Source organism: Schistocerca cancellata, chromosome 5 (assembly GCF_023864275.1).
Source record: "Schistocerca cancellata isolate TAMUIC-IGC-003103 chromosome 5, iqSchCanc2.1, whole genome shotgun sequence".
NCBI lineage: Eukaryota > Metazoa > Arthropoda > Insecta > Orthoptera > Acrididae > Schistocerca > Schistocerca cancellata.
The window spans coordinates 497,316,179-497,336,166 of NC_064630.1; positions in this window are offsets into that span (position 1 = coordinate 497,316,179).

Sequence of the window (19,988 nt, forward strand, 5' to 3'; positions counted from 1 at the left end):
GCCTTGACTAACAATAACCTATACCTTTCATGAATCACTTATCTCACAAAAGTCTTCGTTATTCGAACTACTGCAATACAGCGAGCGCCAATACTGCCAGCTAAATAGAAGATTCTAACTACTGAAGGCACTAACTACTGATAGGCATACTTAGCAAATGAAAGATTTTGATCGAGAACAAACAATGTATTTACCTTAATAATGTTCACAAGTCATCATATATATATATAATCAGTTCATGACATCCAGTCTTACAAATTTACTGTCTCTGATGGACACACGTCCAGATCATCCGCTCTCAAAACTCCGCCGTCTCTCTCCCCACAACCACCACTGCTGGCGGCTCACCTCCAACTGGGCAACGCTACGCGCTGTTCACATCCAACTGCCCAACACTACAGTAGCGAATATTCCAGCAATGCCAACCAGCCACAGACTGCACACGGCACTGACAGTGATTTTCATACAGAGCGCTACGTGACGTTATCAACATAAAAAACTAAACAGCCTACATACAAAGATTACTTGTAGAACGTTACCACAAGATACGGCGTACAGAGAAGTGAGGAAGTATGCAATACCATATATGAAACGTAAGACCATCAATCTACGCAAAGGCTCAGGACTGACATCACGTCGACTATATGACGTCCCCAAATTCATGAGGAAGAAGCTACACTGCTGACTATTAAACACCATAAACTCGCCAACATGTGGGATTTTCGAACATCTTGCAGAGCTGATGAAGCCTTTCGGAGGTCACTGCCCACTTCAAGTCAAGAACTCCAAATAATTTGTGAAGGTACTCAAAGTATTACGGCTGGACCAGAAGGAACTTCTGGTCAGCTTTGAAGACTAGTCACTTTTCCTCTGTATGTTTTTGGAAGATTCCTTAGCTCCAGGAACAGTCCGATGAGGACACAGTCAACTTTTTCCACATGTACTAACCACCACTTACTTCAAACGTGGTGGGAAATCCTTTGAGCAAATAGATGGTGTTTCCGTGGATTCCCCCCTTAGCTCCGTGTATGGCTAACCTGCATATGGAACTCTTCGAAGGTGTAGCGCTGAACACCGACCGTCTAAAACCTAAGACGTCATGCAGATACGTAGATGATTCATTTGTGGTGTGACCACAGGACGGAGAAAATCTGTAGGAGTTAATATGCAACCTAAATGGCATACACGACAGCATCAAGTTTACACTTACAATGGAACAGAGTAGAGGTCTACCCTTCTTGGACTGTTTGATGGAATTTGTCATTGAACTATTACGTGGCGCAAACAACTCCGCATTCTGCCCTCTCTGTTGTGTGTGTCTTGTGTTTGCAGGTACAGTTGCGTCTGTTACGGAACCTTTTCGTGGTGCTCGTAACTCCGCAAAATTTTGTGTCTGCTGTTGGGGCATATATAGAATGTGTACGATAGGTTCGACGTATTCTAAATGTCCCCCTTTTCCTCATTGTCTACTTCTCTTTGAACGTTAGCTAACTGCCGGTTCATTGACTGTATTGACGCGTATTCTGTCCCTGAATATTCGGCAAACAAACGCGTTTCCTGTGCTCGTTTCGCTTCTAATCTTTGCCATTTCCTACGTTGGCTGTCTATTTCTGGCTCAGAATGTGCCCTACCTGGGATTTCATAGTCTGGAAATTCGAGGTTGTCGTCCCTTCGATTCCCATCTATCTGATCTGTCTCCATTTTAACCCAGTCTAACTGAGCCTGCTAATTCTGCAGCTCCCCGACTGTCCTATTCTCTGATTCATCGTCTGTCCTATTCTCAGGTTCACCTTCTGTCCTATTCTCAATAAGCTCGTTTACTTGTTATCTATTTGGTTGATTCTCCCCCATATCGTCTACTGGCTGTCTCTCATGTAACCTTTTAGCTTGTGCTCTCGTTAACATGGAAATTCTTTCAACACACCACAACCCTATCTACAAAACTGTACGACCACTTACCAGTTCGTTGAACCAATAACAACAACAACAACAACAACAACCACAACAACGACGTCGTGACTTCTCGGCTAATGTTCTGTCTGCTCTGCTACCGTCTCCGATCTTCACCTGTGCGCTTGCAAAGGGAGAAAAATGTTATTTCTTAATTCTAACTTATATGATGCTGCGTCACACTGCGTCTCTGCGTCACTCTGCGTCTATGCCTATCACTTTAAAATTCTATGCCCTAACAGCTACACAAAAATCGTAAAAAAATGCAAAATTTTCAACACAATAACACACGCCCTTTTTCCTACTATTCTGCTTTCTTCACTACCTGTATCTATTCTGGCCCCAATTTTTGCAAATAGCTGTTTAATACATGAAAGAAAGTTCTTCAATGTGCTACTGCTGCGACCTGCTGTACCAAACTATCCTGATACTTTCCTATCCAGGTAACTTACCTATTTTACCTATTCTGGCAGCTTACCTCTTTTACCCACCCTGGCAGGGTCGCCATTTTTTGAGAGTGTGGGATTGCTATTCTGTCATTCCGCACAATGGATTAATCTAAGATGTACCCTTTACCCTGTGGTTCCTGCAAGATGCTATATCCAACCCCACTTAGCTACAGAAGTCAGACAGACGCTCCTAACGTTCTAAAGAGAAATGCCTGAGAAACTTTCAGCAATAAATATCTTCTGGAGTCGACTGCTGTAAGGAAATGACACAAAAATTCACAAATTTTCTTATGTAACTAGTGGGATACTTGGGTACTGGAGTAGCGCTAGTTAGTGTAAGAAAAACATGAAACTCACGAAAGTTATTATTTATTTTTGCAAAAATTCTGAGAAATCACAATGGCACTTTTAGTTATGAACTTAACATGTTATTTCCAGGTTCTTTTTGGAATGTGAAATTACCTCATAGGGATAGGATTCGCTAATGAAATTTCAATACAAAGTTTGTTATTGACTTGGCAGAATGACAGAGCCGCACCTACTCAACTTGAATAATTATCCATTAGAATGTTGCTAGGTACGGTCGAGGCTGTAGTGTATGAAATGCAGTGAAGTGTACTGTTGTGCAGGAAATACGGGTCTCGCAAGAGCTGTAGCGCACAATACCATATGCCGCGATGACTGCTGTCTGCGCCGCTCGCTGCTGATGAATTAGATAACTCTCGTTCTATCCGGATTGACCTTCTTGCCAATCAAACTCTCCCTACGCCTTGATGAAGTCAAGGACTCCTATTCACACCTAGTCTAACTATTGGTGTGGTACAATGGTCAGGTAACCAGTCCACCATGGTGCCACTCAAAATTTCGCTCGCAGGCATTTTACTATAACTCTGTCCATTCACACCGCACAATAAGTGTGGCGGCCAACACAGTGAACAACGCTTAATCGTAGGGTCTCAATAAAGAGTTGCACTTTGATTCGCTCTCGACAGAGGTGCTCTCCCAGTGAAGTACTGAGGAGAGACTTGTTCCTCGCTCTTTGAGTACACGTACGAGCGCGCACGCTCTCATTACATGTTCTCGCTCCAAGAGTGACAATGGAACGGCCCCTCTCCACGCCAGATGTGAAGGGGTATATCTTTCGGTCTCTTCCATTACTCCTTCAGCTCAAGGCATCTGAAATATCGTCTGCCAATCAGCATTTCTCTTCTAATGCGGGAGAATGACGTTTCGTTTAAGAAGACCAATCCGGAAATCTGTAGTATCGGCGTTTGGCGTTTGATGTCTTCCTGTGAAAATCTCTGAAACTACGTGCTATGTGTAAAGAATGCGTCGGCTGGACGCTCCAAAACAATGTAGCGGAATTTGCTTTTAAGCCAAACACGAGGTCGTCCTTTCACTCGGGCAAACACTGTGTGCTCTACGGGTGGACACCGGCCGACGTAGTTGGGTTGGGACTGGCCTCCTGGCGTGCGGTTGCCTCTCTCGAAGTAAAAGCTCCTGTGACCGTCGTGTCTGGAATGTATGTGTGTACGCCAGCCTCGAGTATTTCAACCCCAGTGCGCACTTGCGATTTATTAGTTATCTGCATATCATTTACATGAATTCATTCAATATTGACTTTATATGATCGAGTTCGTGTTCAAAGAAGTGTCTTGATGTGTGGAATATGATTGTAAGGGCGGAATATGTAGCAATGAAAGTCAGGAGACCACGACGTCTTACACAGTAATAATTGACTTACTGCATGACACTTTAGACACATGATCACACTTCTTACAGGTACATTACGACAGCATTTTAAACTTTTAAATTCGTTCAGTTCTTACGGGAAATATTGAAAATCGAATTATTATTGCTACTGTGTGCCGCTAGATTCGCAACCTTCAACTTGTATCCAGTTGTAGGATAGTCGCTTAGTAACATAAATAACTAGTAATTAAAGTGATCATCTTAAGATCAATATAGCTGTGTAATCAACCTGCCATGCTTACGAGTGCATGCTTAAATGTAATGCTTCAGAATATTTTCTTTCAAAACTCTTAAAGTGTTTTGAATAAACCAAATGTTATTTACATTCAACGTATTTATGCTTTAGGTCTACATATTTATTTCTCAACATAGTCACCCTGCCGACGAACACAGTTCTCAAAACAAGAGACCAGTTTGTTGATACTGTCGCTGTAGAATGTCCGACTTTTTTGACCGAGTCGCAACCTCACCTCTGCCTGCACCGCTTCATCACTACAAAGTTAAGTACACAAAAGTATCCTTTAGGTTTTGGAAGCATGTCGGGACTGTGTGAAGTGTGACCGATGGCAGTCAACCCAAGACGTTGGATCGTTGCAGATGCTGCAGCTCTCGTATGTGTCGACTGTCATTGTTATGCTGATGGATAGGGTGGTCCATGTTTGAAAGAATCCTTCGAATTCGAAACTCGGTTTCAGCAAGCTGTTTCTCACGCTCCAGCATAGTTTATCTGTAAAGCACCATGTTACACGCTACAGTTCGGAGAGCTTTGGCGGCAGAGGGCTGCAAATATGTAGACATTAAGAATAAAGATGTAGAAAGATAATAACGTTTCTTTTGTTTGAAAAAGCTTGAAAACTTGAAAGAATTCGGAAGCATGACTTTTCAACATGCCCTCATATATTGAACTGCACATCAAAATGCAATATCCCGCAGTAAATTTACATACAGTTTTACAACGAACTACTCACCAGAATCCTGTATAGGGTTGTGTAGTTGGCACAGTCACGTAGAAAACTACGTAGATCTGAAGATGATCAATTTTTATCGAAACTAGTCATGTCAGAAGAATAAATGTGCAACTGAGAAGGCAAATTAGCTATGAAGTTTAATAATATTGAAGATTTACATCGCAATGGTACAAACTTTCTGAGAGGATGGTTCTCTACTTGAGCCTATGAATTTGACCTCAGGAACCCTGTTGCATAAACGACTGTGTCTAAAGGTACCAAGACAAACTAGCCGTTCGACAACTCTGCCAGTGAAATTGGAGAACCTTTGAATCGTTTTACGTTGTAATGAATTAACTCATGAGCTTAGTGGCCAGTTTCGTAAGGCAGAAAATCCCACACGACACACGGACGCATATAATGAGGGATTGGGTTAGGGAATCCCACAGAGGCGTAGAAGATGGCGTGATGTATACACTCTTGCAAAATTAGTAAATGTGTTTATCGTGTACGGAAAACTGAATGGAACTGTAGGTAATGTGGTCCGTTGCGTAAGAGCAGGTAACCACATGGCACAGACATAGACTCTTCCAACGGTTAAGGGAACAAAAAAGTGGTTCCAGAATACAACTATAAGGATGACGAATTTCTGGAACACAGAAGCAGTAAAATTTGCTCACGAAGGGTGTAAGTAGGCTGTTCAGGTTTTTATATTGGTAACGCCACGTAGCGCTCTGTATGAAAATCACTAGCTGTGCTGTGTGCAGTCTGTGGCTAGTTTGCATTGTTGTCTGCCATTGTAGTGTTGGGCAGCTGGATGTTAAGAGCACATAGCGTTGCGCAGTTGGAGATGAGCCGCCAGGAGTGGTGGATGTGGGGAAGTGAGATGGCGGATTTTTGAGAGCGGATGATCTAGACGTGTGTCCATCAGGAACAGTACATTTGTAAGAATGGATGTCATGAACTGCTATATATATTATGACTTTTGAACATTATTAAGGTAAATACATTGTTTGTTCTCTATCAAAATCATTCATTTGATAAGTATGCCTATCAGTAGTTAGTGCCTTAAGTAGTTTGAATCTTTTATTTAGGTGGCAGTAGTGGCACTCGCTGTATCGCAGTAGTTCGAGTAACGAAGATTTTTGGTGAGGTAAGTGATTTGTGAAAGGTATAGGTAAATGTTAGTCAGGGACATTATTTTGTAGGGATTATTGAAAGTCAGATTGCGTTTCGCTAAAAATATTGTGTGTCAGTTTAAGCACAGTCTTGTATAATTGTTCTAAGGGGACGTTTCATGGGGAACATTCACTCAACCTTCAATCTATTTGGTGGGAAATGCGTATTGCAGACAGTATCATGTGGAAAGCGATGTGGGGCCTTACACACCAGTAGATCACGACTGATGTAAGTTATTATCCTTACATACTTAGAATCTTGAGTACCTCTTTCCTGTGTATATGCTTTTCCCGGATAAAATCTATTTCACGAGAGATGAATTGCTCAATAGTTTCAGTAGAGAGCCTCTGAGAGTACCCATTAAACAGTTGTGAAGAGCCATCTACACAGATCTCCAATGAAGTTGCGGACGAAAATTGTGAATGATTATTTAATAGGCCCACATCGACTCCCATCCCATTTGAAAACATTATGCGTTACTATAAGATATATTCGCAAAATTGTCGGAAGATCTGTGTATGTCTATGAGCCTGGGGCTCCGTCATGTTAGAGTCAAACTTTGGACATCTAGCTCGTGAAAATCTTCGTCGACGTTCCTTGGAAAGTTGATAGTAAGACAACAGTCACAACAACTTACTTGATTTCTTTTTGTGGGGTCATGTATAACGTTCGTTCGCTAGACCTCAGGGCCCCCTCCAAATATTTGGCGATAACTGCCCGCATCTCGTGGTCGTGCGGTATCGTTCTCGCTTCCCACGCCCGGGTTCCCGGGTTCGATTCCCGGCGGGGTCAGGGATTTTCTCTGCCTCGTGATGGCTGGGTGTTGTGTGCTGTCCTTAGGTTAGTTAGGTTTAAGTAGTTCTAAGTTCTAGGGGACTTATGACCACAGCAGTTGAGTCCCATAGTGCTCAGAGCCATTTGAACCATTTTTTTTTTTTGGCGATAACTGTGACACTGTTCGAGCAAAACAGTGCTGGTTTGAGTAAATCTTTGTATGGGAATATATATGCCTGTTGAGAATCTAACAGACGCTACTTACAACAATTACTGAATATAGTATTTAAAGCTATTTGTGAAAAAACGTAAGATTGTAACAAAAAAGTATATGTTATGTCTATTTTCGTCAACAGGACTTGAACGTAAAATTTTAATTTTCATTTTACATACTACGTTCAGTCGTTTCCGTACTATGTTTCTCAATCTCAAATTTTTTATTTTACCTCCGTGCATAATAAGGTTTTTTTGTGTAAAGCTCATCGAAATTGTTATTGTTAACTGAACCGTAATTTAAAATTATTATTATGGTTTCTGCCATTAGTATTTTAGCCTACACGTATAACAATCACCTAACAACTTAAATTTTTCTCCTTTGTTTGTTGATTCCTATATTTCCAGTAATCCATCTTCAATTTCCCTTAACCTATCATTTGCCCATTTTGGTCTTCTACTTTTTGCACTTTATTCATAAAACTACAGTTTCCTTTTATTTGTGACTGTTTACGTTTCTTCTTTCCAGTTCTCCTCCTATTTCAGTGACCAACGCTGTCGTTAATTTTTTCCAGATACACAGGAATACTTGCTTCTTTAGCCTGTCCTCATTGATTCGGTACAAATGACAATACTTTTTACATGATCTGTCTAGTTTGGTACGGTTTCTCATTATTACGTCCCTGGGAAAGAAAACATCGGAATATAAAGTGTTTAAGGCACATTTAACGCTAGTGATTTACCCAATATTCGCAGAGTAAAGAGGAGTAAGAGTGACAAAAATTTCTCAAAAAATGGTTCAAATGGCTCTGAGCACTATGGGACTTAACTCATGTGGTCATCAGTCCCCTAGAACTTAGAACTACTCAAACCTAACTAACCTAAGGACATCACACACATCCATGCCCGAGGCAGGATTCGAACCTGCGACCTTAGCGGTCGCGCGGTTCCAGACTGAAGCGTCTAGAACCGCTCGGCCACTCAGGCCGGCAAAATTTCTCATATTGATGCTCATTTTCGCTACAAATACTCAGCAGTATCCTGTGTCATTGAGACCGTAATTAGCACTTACCTTCAGTGTCTAGCAACACTTGCTATTCTGATTACTTTTTACACTCGTTTTAATCATCTCCATGTAGCAGAAACTGACAATGCAGTAGTTCCTTGGGTTCGAAGGTTAGTTTCGTTTTGGTTTAGTTTGCAAAAACAACTACGGTCGTATGCGCTTATATTAGAACTGTAAAACACGAAGACAGAGACAGGTGTTAACGACAACTACACGTTAATCGCAATCGACAGAAGGGAAGACGGCTAAACACAGGGACGTCGATAAATGTCTATAAAATACGCCATAGGGATATGGGAGCCCTGAACCAAAAAGTAAATGTCCTTTTCCATATCGCTACAAGCGATTAAAAAAAAAAAAAAAAAAAACGCGGTCGACAGCCCGCGCGTCTTCGCTAAAACGGCCGATAGCACAGGAGGCCAAACACAAACGACAATGCAAGTGGTTAAAAATACGGAATTCCGCCAGGAAATTGCGGACCGTCAAAGGCTGAGCGCAGTGAGCATAAAGTGGTTGGGGAGCACCACTTGACAAATGTCGGTGGCTAAAAAGACAGTGCTCCATGCGCAACCTAGCTAAAATGGTCTTCTCACGGCGAGAAGGCCGAGAGGCGGTCGTCCAAGCCGCTGGGAGAGGTTTAATAACTCGCGTATGCGAGAAGAACCATTAACTACCAATTGATAGATCTCAACTACCACATGTTCACATAATTTATTCTTCGTTAATGGGTAAACGCTTTCAAAAAAATTTGCAGTTCATACGAAATCTTCGACGCGCGAAACCGAATGAGAGGCAGGAGACTAGTGTTGGACGATGGTAATTCGGTCTTTGTGCCACTTTAGTGATTACGCGAACCACGTGTGCATCATTTTCAGCATTATTACGGCGCAAACCTACGGCATATTGCTCAACGTCAGTAGGGATGGGTTGGCGAGCGAGGTGGGGGGGGGGGGGGGGCAGCGTAATGCACAAATCTGGATTGCCTTGCGCACTGCGTGAGGGTTCAGTGAACACGCTCATGTGAAGAGCAGGCGTATGTGTAATCAGGCGAAGCGGACTCGTGGTCTACATAGCCGTACAGTGAATAGTGGACTGTCATCTGTACCGCACGCCACCTAATGAGCTGCGCTAAGGGGGAGCACGGAATCGTATTACACGGATGTTGCTCCTGTTCCCATTCAGAGCATCGTGATTACGGATTTCCACGACTGCGTCACATACATTGTAAACACACAATACTGGCGGCCAGTTCTATTGAAAGAAGCATCTCTTACCCCTCATGCCTTCTTTTAAAAATATTGAACTAGTTCCGTTGCCCAAAGACAATGCAACGCAAGTTAAAAGAATAAATTAGCTTTGTACAAGAATAATGCGAGCTACGCGGAGGAAGTAACTTGTTAACTAGCTCTCCCCCACATCAGCTTTGGGAATATTCTTTATGTAGCTTAGAGGCGATAGTTAATGCTGCGTACGCGTTTGCCACAGTATCAAACGTACCGTATCATGTCTTCGAACATGCGAGAATGCTTATATCAGAAAGGAGTTCATTGTCGTAGCATATTAGTGTGTGATTGTTTTTACATTCTGTTGTGTGTCTATTCGCATCAGAGCGGTTAGTTACGTAGAAGGCGTGTTCGTCAGTTCCGCAGGAAAGTTTAATGCATAGTTTAGAAGCGAAAATAAAGATCAAAATCTATGCCGTCACCACGTACGGGACTATTCGTAAATTAACCTATTAAAAGAAAAGAGATAAAGAAGTTTTCTATACAGGTAGTTCACAAGTTTTTGCGATAAACCTATAGGGATGACAGATAACATAATCGGGGTCAAAAGGATCACTGACGCCTAGCAATAACGCTAGGCGGCCGGCCCTGTGACTAACATATTTCACCGACCTGGAGCGTCTACTAGCCTGGTGTGCTGCTTACTACGTACCCCACTAAATTCATAGAAAGATTTTTGGCGAAAGAATAACAACGACTGTCTCTAAGATAAGAAAAATATTTTAGAAGTCCTACCGCAAGACAAGACGACTGGGTGATAGACAACAAACGCAGCATACGAACGTTGCAGAGGACCTACACCATGCCGCCTCTCAAGAGTATGAATAGTCTTAATTGACGCTAGCGTCCGCGGCAAGCGTCAGTGAACATTCCATCTATAATAAAAATCGTTCCCCAAGACGAGATTTGTTACCCCCAGACGTTAGTGATGATGATGTTTGGTTTGTGGGGCGCTCAACTGCGTGGTTATCAGCGCCCGTACAATTACCCAATCTTTGCTCAGTCCAATTTCGCCACTTTCCTGGATGATGATGAAATGATGAGGACAACACAAACACCCAGTCATCTCGAGGCAGGTGAAAATCCCTGACCCCGCCGGGAATCGAACCCGGGACCCCGTGCTCGGGAAGCGAGAACGCTACCGCGAGACCACGAGCGGCGGACCCCCAGACGTTAGTGACATTGAGTTTGAAACACCATATATAACCAGTATTCAAGTGTTGACATTACTTCACATGCGAGGGCAATTCAGAAAGTAAGGTCCGATCGGTCGCGAAATGGAAACTACTGAGAATTATTTATCTGCGACAGGTAGCTACGCCCTCAAGATGCTTTTCTACACAGTCGCCTCTCCAATTTTGACTTTTGTCGTAGCGCTGTGACAACTTTCCAATATGCTCCTCATACAACTTTATCAGCTTCAGAAATAAAAATACTTCGAAGCTACCCTACTTGTAAATGTGAGACGAAACCCTGATGTTATAGAGTGAAGTAGCACAGAGAAATTAGCTGTAAAGTATCTCTGTTATCATCTGGGAATTTCATATTCCAGTACGGAAGCACACGCAAAATACTTTTGCACATAAAATACCGTCTGAGGTATAAAATTTGTTTTAAGTGTTATCAATTTCACATACGTAAACTATCCAGATTTTATTCACCAATACATTTCTTCTTATATGAGGTATATGCCCAGCTGCAGCAGGAAAAGGAAGGGAATCAGTGCAAAAATGCTATCAGAGCACAAATATGCGAATAGGTTGCTATTAAAAAATCTCTGACTGAAAGGTGGGGTACCAGCTGCCTCATTCTACCTTCCTCAGAACCTCTAATAATTTTCTCAAAGGATTTTGTTGTGGATATGTATTAGCGCTTTTGCTATGGTGAGGGAGCAGACAGTGTCAGTGGCAAAGAGCCGGAAAAGTAATAAATAGTGTAAGGTAGTAGACAGCTGTTGTTTTATAGCAAGGCAGTATGAAAAAATGAGGAGCACACGGTGGCAGTGGAAGGTAGTTGACAGTGACAGAACAGTGCTAGGAAGAGTGTGAATGAGACAGTGCCAGGCAGAGGGGGGGGGGGGGGGGTAATAAAGATAGAGACAACGAGGAAGTGAGTGAGAGTCGGTGATAATGAGAGACAGAGTATTTGACTACGACATCGAGGAAGAGGTAGTGACAATGAGAAGAGATAACAGCTGTAGGAAGGAAGTAATGAGGTATTAGCAGTAAGAGAAAACAAGAGGGAGACAGTGACGGTGAGAGGAGAGTTTAGTAGTAGCGCAGAACAAAGGGGACTGTGGCTATGACACAGGAAATAACGACACAGCGCCACACACGGATAATGGCAATGAGTTGGGCTGCATGAGTGAGTGAGAAAGAGAAACTGGGAGTGGGTGGGTATGAGCGACTAACAGCGAACTGTGGGTTTGAGTGAGTAACATCTAGGTGACCTCGTTGGAGTTCGAGGTGAGTTGCATGTTAAAAAAAAGAGCTAACATGATCTCATGCTAAAATTTTTTAAGACGTTAAGGAACGTAGAATGAGGCAGCTGATACCCTACTTTTAAGCTAGATCCTTTTAAACAGTAAGAAATATATTCGCATTTCTTGAGCTCTGATACGAGCATTTTCCCACTGATAATTAATCGAAGTAATATTAGTTATAAATAGCTACTTCATCGATCTCAAACAGTTTTTAAACTGTACCTTCGTCAATTATTACCAACAGCATATGCCACCACCTCTTGGTGTGGGAGCAGCTGCGGGATCCAGTAACTACTGATTTACGCTTCTACACCTATGCTTATTACCATGACTAGAATTCTTATACTTTGCATCGTATCATCATTGTTTACGATAATTACAGTGAGAAATATTTTATGGTAGATAACGACAGACTACAAATTCTGCTTTGTGTTGTAGTTTTTAGTAGTAAAATCATATTCAACCTCTCAATACCATCTCGAGTGATTCCATTTGGTGAACATTTTTGGTGAATGTGTTAAAACATTCCTTTCCTAAATCGAGCTAGATGCCGACGTACTGCATATTTACTTGACTGTGGATATATCACGTACAAAAGACTGAACAAGGAAAGGAGAATGAAGAAATACTTGCAATTTCTATACAGATGACTTCAAAGTTTACTTTTATAGGGTTGATACCGTAGGGGTCCCCCACTCCCGGTATGGAAATCCCTACTGTTTGTCAGAATGAAGGCCGAGGGACCTGTGGGACGTTGTTCGACATACACAACAAAACAGGATTAAATATTGCTTCATTTATTTCTCTCGATAAAGCTCTTCACCGCATCTTCGGTTGCGGCTGGTGGCTTAGCAAGCTGACGTGGAATCTGCTGAATCCAGTGCCTCTCGCTCCACCCGCGCCCCGTCGGGAGCTCTGCTTGAAGCCGACGGTAATCACGGCACGTGTGTGTTGTCTCTCACGCGCCATTCTGGGAATACTCCGCCCCTCCCACGTCACTGACCGTATTGTGCCATCAAGTGAACCACGAGGTCAGATCACATGAAGTTTTGAATGGTGACCCTGGCCCACCAGTTCGGTAGGCCGTCTGTCAGAAGCGATGCTGGAGTTCAGCGCAGTTTGTGCCCCAGGCTGGAGCGGATTTGGTAGGCCCCTGGACAACCCATCATTGGCTGCTGAAAATGGAGGCAGGGGTTTGTCATCCGTAGCTACAGATCGGTTAGCATCTCGTACGGCACCAGGAGTATGGTAGTGGAACAATTTCAAACACAGGATGTTAGAATTCGATATTCAGCGAATCGAGTGCGAACTATATGTACGTTATTGATCCTGATAATCGACTGATTGTGGCCTTCCCAGGTAAAGTATTTATAGCGTTGAGGAGAGGCTCCGCATTTTTGATGTCATTCATCGTAACCGAATCGATTCTGCTGTTTACGGGTTTTGAGCGGTCTTCCGTTCAGATACATTTGCTTCACCAATGTATTTACATGTCATGACTGCTTTGTGAAATCCCTGACAGTTGTTGTTGTATTCTCCTTACCACTTCTTCCATCGTGTTTCGAAAGTAAGAGAGGGAGGTTGATCTGCAGCCAAACCCATTTCGGCTGAGTTCGATTGCACTCGCACATGGAAGTGTTAATGTGATCCACTGAGCGTGTTGTAAAATTCACTGCATTAATCAGAGTCGATGGGTGTGGCTCATATGGAGAGAAAAGGTTATGAATTAATTTTTGGATTCTGAACCAGTTTTCTCAATAACGTCATTGTTCTTCCAAATGTCGGTTTAGGTTCACTAATGTGGAGGATGCTAAATGTGGAAAATGATGCAAAATATTATTCACTATATACGTCAAAATGGGGAAATTTAGAGACTTTCCTTAACAGTAAATCACAGAATAAGAAAAATTTTTCCCTCGCGTTGTACGAAAAATTATGCTCCTGAAACTGTCGTGGTCACTGTGGTACTGATGAAATGTGTTTTGGGCCGACAGTAAGTTTCCTGCGATTTTGATGTTTATGTAATGTCCGTTAGTCCCCATTGATTTAGCAAATTATATTCATGCTTTCAGTTACTTATATCAGATTCGTGAAGACTGCATTGACTGACACTTCGTCGATATTCTGTATTCTGAGACATTAAACAATCTCAGTTCTGTTAGTTATACTTTTTTCCACAACTTCACCCTAAAAGATGTCCACTCTTGATAGAGTATTCAAAACGTCTAAGTATTGGTAGTTGATTCTTTGGTGGGACGATTTTTTGCCCTGTAACATGGCCTTTTTGTAGCCGCGAGCCTCCTATTGAATACAAGCAATGCTACCTACTTATGTCATATCACAAAGAAAACGCGCATTGTAAATCGAACTACTGGACTTCATACCGGCCTATCAGAGATTGAATTTGACTAAATGTTATCTACTAACTTCGTATTACAGCGTGCGTGAGCTTATTTATCACATAAAGGAGGATGGCATGCTGGTATGCATACTGGGGAAAAGATTAAAGAACTAAATTCCTAAAGGATATTTATTCAGCAAGTGGAGCGTACGCCAGAATTTCGTTGAACACCTAATATGATGCATAAAATCTTAACGCTATAGTTCCGTAAAATTAAACTTTATTAAGCATCATTATTCAGCCAGTATTAGGCTGAGACTGGAGCGCGACATGGACGCACGAACGCAAAGACGCAAGGACTCAAAATGGCAGAGAATTTCCGAGGGTAAAGTTTACCACCTTCTAGCAAAAGCCGAGTCGTCAAAACTGGCTTACACTTCATAGTGGAAAGAGATACGAAATTCTCTCGGAAACTTGATAAATTAGGTACTGCCCCATTTGAATTTTGTTACATTGGAGCAAAGTTATCAGTCACGCGAACCCCATAAAGCTTCGGACAGATGATTACAGGAAGTTCTTAACTCGAAAAATCTGAGCTAAGTCCCATCCAAAACAGCCGTCCAAGTGGATTGTTGTTGTGGTTTCAGTCCTGAGACTGGTTTGATGCAGCTCTCCAAGCTGGGCATGCTTCTTCATCTCCCAGTACTTACTGCAACATACGTCCTTCTGAATCTGCTTAGTGTATTCATCTCCTGGTCTCCCTCTACGATTTTTACCCTCCACGCTACCCTCCAATGCTAAATTTGTGATCCCTTGATGCCTCAGAACATATCCTACCAACCGGTCCCTTATTCTTGTCAAGTTGTGCCACAAATGCCTCTTCTCCCCAATTCTATTCAATATCTCCTCATTACTTATGTGATCTACCAATCTAATCTTCAGTATTCTTCTGTAGCACCACATTTTGAAAGTTTCTGTTCTCTTCTTGTCTAAACTATTTATCTTCCATGTTTCACTTCCATACATGGCTACACTCCATACGAATACTTTCAGAAACGACTTCCTGACTCTTAAATCAATACTCGATGTTAACAAACTTCTCTTCTTCTGAAAAGCTTTCCTTGCCATTAGGTTAGGTTAGGTGGTTAGTGTTTAACGTCACGTCGACAACGAGGTCATTAGAGACGGAGCCCAAGCTCGGGTTATGGAAGGATTGGAAGGGAAATCGGCCGTGCCCTTTCAAAGGAACCATCCCGGCATTTGCCTGAAACGATTTAGGGAAATCACGGAAAACCTAAATCAGGATGGTTGGAGACGGGATTGAACCGTCGTCCTCCCGAATGCGAGTCCAGTGTGCTAACCACTGCGCCACCTCGCTCGGTTTTCCTTGCCATTGCCACTCTCCATTTTATATCCTCTCTACTTCGACCATCATCAGTTATTTTGCTCCCCAAATAGCAAAACTCCTTTACTACTGTGTCTCATTTCCTAATCTACTTCCCTCAGCATCACCCGAGTTGACTACATTTCATTATCCTCGCTTTGCTTTTGTTGATGTTCATCTTATATTCTCCTTTCAAGATCCTGTCCATTCCGTTCAACTGCTCTTACAAGTCATTTGCTGTCTCTGACAGAATTACAATGTCATCGGCGAACTTCAAAGTTTTTATTTCTTCTCCATGGACTTTAATACCTACTCTGAATTTTTCTTTTGTTTCCTTTACTGCTTGCTCAATATATAGATTGATTAACATCGGGGAGAGGCTACAACCCCGTCTCACTCCCTTCCCAACCACTGCTTCCCTTTCATGCCCCTCGATTCTTATAACTGCCATCTGGTTTCTGTACAAATTGTAAATAGCCTTTCGATCCCTGTATTTTACCCCTGCCACCTTCACAATCTGAAAGAGAGTAATCCAGTCAACATTGTCAAAAGCTTTCTCTAAGTCTACAAATGCTAAAAACGTAGGTTTGCCTTTCCTTATTCTTCTTCTAAGATAATTCTTAAGGTCAGTATTGCCTCACGTGTTCCAATATTTCCACGGAATCCAATCTGATCTTCCCCAAGTTCGGCTTCTACCAGTTTTTCCATTCGTCTGTAAAGAAGTCCAAGTGGACAGTAGCAGCATATCATGCTCACCACAGACCAGCTCAGAACCTCTTCTGCGACTCCACTCTGCTGCTCTTCATCAACTTTTGAAAAAAGTCCAACCTGCCTTGCCTTCGAAGTCATAGAACGAAAAAGTTCCACGGTGCCAACTTACCAATCAAAAACATGAAACTTTTATTTGTACGAGAAGCTGCCTCGACTTAGAAGTGAGAGCCGACGCCCGTTCACTGATGCTCAAAATATTCCGTCGATTCTACGTCTAAAATTTGAACGAAGGTGGACCTCACACATGAGTCTGCAGTAGCCAATCATGAGGACACCAATTACAAATACAACAGCAGATAATGCTCTGACTGATGCCTCAAGCCACCGTTGAGGGTTAAATTCAACTGCCAGTCTCAGACCTCTGCTGTAAAGACGAAGCAAGAAAGTACGCCAGAATTCACCAAGTCACATGGGTTTGCTATTAGATCCACATTCATTAAATCCAGCTACATTCCATGTTTAAGAAAGGTGTACTGAATATTAGATAAATAAAGCACACTTAATATCGGTCCCCAACATGATATTCCTTTCTGGTGTGAAAAAGTATTATAAGGTACAGGCAGAGAAAAGAGACTGCAAAACTTGATAAAACAACAAAATTATAATTCTTCAGGCATTCCTGGCGATCTGTTGACATTAAAAAAAAAAAAAAAACGATACTTCTGCCGGATGTTCACGTTGTTCTCGCAAGATATTTCGACGGCGTAAATCGTTGTCTTCTTCAGGTGTTAACCGAGAATCGTCGTTGGGCGGATCGGGTCCAGTATTTATAACTTCAAGGTGTTGGCCGCCCTCTAGTCGGGCGCGCCGCATCGGGTGTTTCCACTGCTGTCCGCGCCCGGCAGACGCGGCTACCATGTTCTCCTCTGGTCGCTGGTGTTCCGACAGCAATCCGAGCCCGGCAAGGCCGCTGTCTGGGGTCGCGGTCGCCATCTACATTATCTGGTGCTCTGTATCCTGGCTGTTTCATTCGTCTCCACTTTTGCTTCCTGGTGTGCGTTTCGTAATTGGTCAAGTGTCTCGTTCGCGATCCGCGACCGCCAGGCGAAACTCATATGGTCCCCCCGGGCCGCTGGTGTTCCAACCGTCGTCCGCGCCCGGTGCGACCGCCCTCTGTGGTCGTGGTTGTCATCTGAGGTCTGTCAAAACTAATATCTGGTGTTTTTTCTCATTGCCATTTCTTCGGTTTCTACTTCTGTCTCCTGTTGGGCGCTTTATAATCGATCCACGCCGCGTTAAGTGTTCCGTCCCCGGTCCGAAACCGCCAGGTGCGGCTCCAATGGTTCCCTCTGATCACTGGTGTTCCGACCGACGTCAGCGAGCGATTTGGCTGTTCTTTAGGGTCGTCGTCGTCTCAGGAGTGTAGGGACAAATCTCTAATGTCTGCTGGTTGGTCTCACGGTTCCTGTTTCTTTTGAAATCTCGATATGTTTTGCGTTGTGTTTTCAGAAGTTCCTGAGCCAGGTCCCAAGCCTTACTTAGCTGGTATCCAGTGTCACGGTTGATGAGTTTATCCGTGATCTTGATCTCGAAGGACTCTTTTATGACACTGTCCCTAAATCTAGGGTTCTGTCACACAGTACAATCTTGATGTCATTGTAGTTTATCAAGTGTCCGAGCTCTACACAGTGTCGCCTGTTTGTGTTGGTGTGTCTCTGGTGTTCCTTACAACTGATGTCCACAGGCCTGGTGGTCTGGCCGATGTAGGACATCCCACACTCGCATGGCATGTGGTAAATGCCTGGCTTCCGTAACACCAGGTCTCCTTTACATTCCACAACTTTGTCCCAATCTTAGAGGGTGGGCAAAATACGCTCTTGATGTCACGTTTCATAAGATTTATGCTGTTCTTAGCAGATATTAGTCAACCATATGGCAAGTATGTCACCCTCTTTGCCTCTTCTGGTTCTTCTTCTGGACCCTGTGTTTAACTGGAAGATCGAACTGCCTTCTTTAGGTCTGTAGATGAGAATCCATTCTTGCTGAACGCTAACTGCCAGTGTTCCATTTCCATCGCCTAACTGTTGGGGTCTGACAGGGTACATGTTCTATGAACTAGAGTTTTAAGCACTACCTTCTTCGTTGCCGGATGGTGGCAGCTGTTGGCCCAGCATCTTACAGGCATAAATAAGGGACTCGTTCCGCCCAAGGACCGTTCTCGGGTAGCCCCTGAAGAAGACAGCGAGTAACGCCGTAGAAATATCGTGCGAGAAGGACGCGAACATCCGGCAGAAGGTCCGATTTTTCAAAATGTCAACGAAATTATATTAAAGGCAAAATGAATGTTTGCAGGTATAAGTCAATGTGTGTCGGTTTGCGGCACACACTGTGTCCAAATGCGTCATCAGCCTTCCTCTTAATTAATACATCCCAGAATGGGAATTGTCCATCCTTCTCCAGGTCCATTGTGAATGTTACATTCAGGTGGCGTGAATTCAGATGTACCGCAACATCTAGAACCTGTAAAAGCTTGGACAAAGGAAAGGGAGAATGCTGAGTTCCTTCAGTTTCCTGATGAGATGCCGAGAGGGAGAGGTAGTTACAGTACTCGCCATGATCAAGCGCCAGGTCAGTTCCAGAACGGCGGACAAGATCAAACGCCGAGATTGCCTCGCTCTTGTAAGCTAGAGATTGTGAGACATGCGCCATCGACTAAATGTGACGTCCAGGGAGTTGCTGTATCTACATTTTTCAATAGCAAAATCCTTTTGACATTAAGCCTTAAGTTGAACAAGTTTATAATCCTCGCAAAAGAAATCTTAAGTGCTGTATTGCTAAACAGCAAACAATATGACAATGATTACAAGCCCGCGCTGGCAACAGTCTGTCTTATTAAAATCCTTCTGCAACACATGAAAACCCTTGATGACAATAGTGATTCGCTTACTCTAAACAAATGACTTATCTTTAAATGTGAAAGCTGCATGTAGAAAGGTTTGGGGTTAAGATGCGCATCTGTGCTTAAAGGTTAAACAGATTACCAAACGATATGATCATGATAAGTCTTCCTTCAAAGTAACCAACCCCTTAATTTCAATCGGCAACCGGGGTGTGGATGAATCCTAATCCTTCCGTTTTGAAAACCTTATTTTGACTAAAGCCCTGGTGACAGTTGGCTGTTAATATTTTCAATGTCAAACTGATTGTCAGTTACTAAGACCGCTCTGAAGGAATGTCTTCAAACATTACTTATCATAAGAGAACTCACTCGACGGAATCACAAGACCCAGCTGAAATACACGTGGTATATCAGACACAGAAATGAACAGCTTAGTACAACACGTTCTTCAGTTTATTACTAATGACTGAGAAAAGCAATTACAATCAAGAAATTGAACCAGTTGACAGCTAAATCCCACCACAAGGTCCCTCCTTTGTTTAACGGCAACCTGTGCCT